At 34.8% G+C, this 3701-nt stretch overlaps 1 pseudogene; it reads right to left on the bottom strand.

Annotated features, from left to right (window-relative positions):
• Positions 1–400: 400 nt before the first annotated feature.
• LOC101140530 (small integral membrane protein 15-like) lies at positions 401–625 on the bottom strand (annotated as a pseudogene).
• Between the last annotated feature and the right edge of the window lie 3076 nt (positions 626–3701).

Raw genomic sequence — 3701 nt, 5'->3', positions numbered from 1 at the left:
TGACTTTTAACATTCTTAATTTTCTTTACCCAGAACAGGGCCCCATTTTAAACCATTATTTGAATAGAGTTCATAATCAAAAGTCATTTTTCTCCAAAAGATATTTTCATTTCAGTACAAAAGCTGCAAAATGGCAAATGACTAAGTCAGTTATAAATAATTTGTACCATAATAAGTGCTAATTTACAAGAATTGTCAATAGATACCAACAAACTTCTATACCCAAGCCTAGAAGTTGCTATAGTAATAGGTTAGAACGAACACAGTTCTTCCATATGGTCAGATTTTGTTTGCTAAATAAGACTGTTATGAAATCGAAAGAAGAAATCTTAATAGGTCTTTCCAAGGCTGCATAATTTTCCAAATTATTTTCCTTTGATTGTAGAGCCTGCACATTTTTTCAGTCCTTTTATAGTTGTTTAGCTTTTGCAATATTTTCTTGATGTTTTTGTTTCTTCTTTTGCTCCTTTCACTGGCCTCAATCATCTCGGCCAATTTCCAAAACAGTACAGCACCTGCTAGTAACAGTGGAGGAAAGGCCAAAATGTCTTTTGTAAGAAAACCATATGGGTCCTTTGCAGCCCCATTATACAACATATTCAGCCCAAGCCTTTATATCAAACATCTTTATAGCAGTTTCACTTATTCTTGATTAATGACCTCTCATTTTGTCCTGGGATTATTAGTGAGCCAATCACAATTTTAGATTACCCTTGGTGGTTTGTCTTCTTTAGTTCTACTGTACACTTCTGAGAGAAGGGTTAAATTTCTAAGGGGACCATGTTCACTCCTGCCCTTCAGCCCTGGCATGTGTGGATTCCTCACCCCACCATGAGCCAGGTAGGACTTACAGATCCCCAGAAATGTGGGGGTGACACACTACAACTTGTTCTGCCAGCACCAAAGCCGCCATCTCTGCTGTGCACTGGGACAAGAACCACTGCAGCAGTGGCCACTAGCCTTTCCTACAAACTGCCAGGGTCTCAGACTTCCATTTCCATTTTCAATTAACTAATGTTTTAAAATGCCTAGAAACCGAAATAATGGCTTTTAAAAAGAAGTTAATTACTTTAGATAATTTCATTTTATGAAAATATATGCTACGTTAAAAATTTCAAAGATACAGAGAAGCAAAAATAAGCCAAATGCAATTCTGCTACTCAAATATGCAGTTTCTATTTTATATTATTCTATTCTTGAGCATATACCTGTCAATAAATATATGATAAAATGGGCTGAAATGCTATGCACTGTTTGTAACCCATTGTCTTACCTTATTGATATATAATGAAATTCTATCCTTCTTAATAAAAATATGCCTGTATTATCATTTTTGATGGCTACACATGTCTCCTATTTAACTAATACCATGTTGAATAAGTTTGATTTTGTAAATACAGAATGGTTATCATGAGGCTGTTTCCATGTTTATATCCATGACTATTTTCAGTTTCTGGAAGTGGTTTAAGTGGACAGTTATTATTCATATGCACTAGCAGCTCATTCCCTTGCAGAGTCATTTTGCTATACCACCAAAACTCTTTTTAATCCTTTAGAATTAAAATTCTTTTTCAAGTTTTAGAATGCTAAATTCTTTATAATTTAGAACTCTTACACTTTTTTTTTTTTTTAAGAGATGGGATCTTGCTCTGTTGCCCAAGCTGGAGTGCAGTGGCACGATCCTAACTCACTGCAACCTTGAACTTCTGGTCTCAACGGATCCTTCTGCCTCAGCCTCCCAAGCAGCTGGGACTATATTTATGCCACCATTCCTAGCTAATTTTTTTAAAAAAACATTTTGTAGAGATGAGGTCTCGCTATGTTGCCCAGGCTGGTCTCAAACTCCTAGCCTCAAGCAATTCTCCTGCTTTGGCCTCACAAAGTGCTGGGATTACAGGCGTGAGCCACTGCACGTGGCCTAGAATTCTTTTTAATCATTGCCAATAAATAGGGAATAAATTGTGTCTAATTTAAAAATTTGGAATTTTGGTTACTAGTATTGATAAACAATTTCCCACAAATATTAACAATAATTTAATAATGTTGTCAGATATTCGGTACATATTAACATTGCCCCAAGTATCTCAATAATGTCTTCTATGGTTTTCTTTTTTCAAATGAGGGTCCAATCCAATTTATGCATTGCATTTAGCTATTATGCCTCTCCCCATCCTCATTTTTATGACATCGATTGTTAAGATTTTAGGCCAATTATTCTATAGAATATCATCCATGCTTGATTTGTCTGATTGTTTCTTCATGGAGTAATTTAAGTTATCCTTCTATTTTCTATGTATTATAACTTTTTTTCTATGTATTATTTTCTATGTATGTATAACATTAAAATCTCAATTTTCATTTTTTCTTCTCTTTTTTGAGATGGAGTTTCGCTTTTGTCGCCCCCAGGCTGGAGTGCAATGACATGATCTTGGCTCACTGCAACCTCCACCTCCCGGGTTCAAACGATTCTCCTGCCTTAGCTTCCTGAGTAGCTGGGATTACAGGTGCATGCCACTACCTTTGGCTAATTTTTGTATTTTTAGTAGAGCCAGGGTTTCATCACATTGGCCAGGCTGGTCTCGAACTTCTGACTTCAGGTAATCCGCCCTTCTTGGCCTTCCAAAGTGTTGGGATTACAGGCATGAGCCACCATACCCAGCCTTTTTTCTTCTTTCTTAGACAAGGTTTTTTGTTTCACCTTTTGTCAACAACATTACACGTCAGTGATTAAATATTCCTCTCTTCCCTCAAAATATTTTATTGGTCTAAGTTCTAAGCAATTACTATGCTTATTGTTAGGCTCCAATAATTTATATATACACTTCAAATTAGCACATTTTTGTAACATTTCTTTAATAAATTTTGTATTCAAATTAATGAAAATTAATTTAGAGAACTCCCATTTATATGGTGGGTCCTCAACACATGCCAAATCAGCTCCACATTCCTCTCAAGAATAAGTCCATAATGGTTCAGAATCATTCAAGCTCACTTCAGCACAGTTTCTGTCTCTAATCCCTGTGTTATTACACATTATTGCGTGTATATAATAGATTTGAAATAAACAATGATAGCATGATGATTATAAAAATAAAGAGAGCTTGAGTTACTTTAATTCTGCTATTTCTGTCGATCTCTGTAAACACTTAGAATTTTCATTTGTGTTTAAACTTTAAAATGATGAAACAGGATGTGAATTGTAAGGAGAGATATTTTTGTTTGGTAAATCTGAAATTTAGTTTATAGATGAAATCATCTTATTGAATTTAAATAATATCATTAAAATTAAAATATATTCATCTTCTTAATTTTTAATTCTTTGTATTAAAACTAAAGACCAAATGAAGAAAATGGTCATTATTATTTATTATTGCATAGTTATTACTGCAATAATGTTATCATATAAAGGAAGGGGTTGTTAAAAAATGATCTACTCCTGGTGTGAAATGAGCTGTGTTGATTCAATAGATTATTTTAGAAAATACATCTGCCAAATTTGTGTTACCAAAACACCAGGGGGTTGGTCTAGGTCCCATGGCTCACTGCACAGAAAGTCAATCACTGAGATAATGGGTATTGCCAGGGAAGAAGGCTTTCTATTTGGGTGATGTAAAGCAGAGAGATGGGAGCCAAGCCTCAAATCTATTTCTTCAAACCAACTAAAATTGGGGGTTTACATAGCCGGTAAGGCATGTAACTAC

The sequence above is a fragment of the Gorilla gorilla genome, chromosome X (genome assembly GCF_029281585.2).
Source record: "Gorilla gorilla gorilla isolate KB3781 chromosome X, NHGRI_mGorGor1-v2.1_pri, whole genome shotgun sequence".
NCBI lineage: Eukaryota > Metazoa > Chordata > Mammalia > Primates > Hominidae > Gorilla > Gorilla gorilla.
This window is presented reverse-complemented; position numbering and strand designations above follow the sequence as displayed.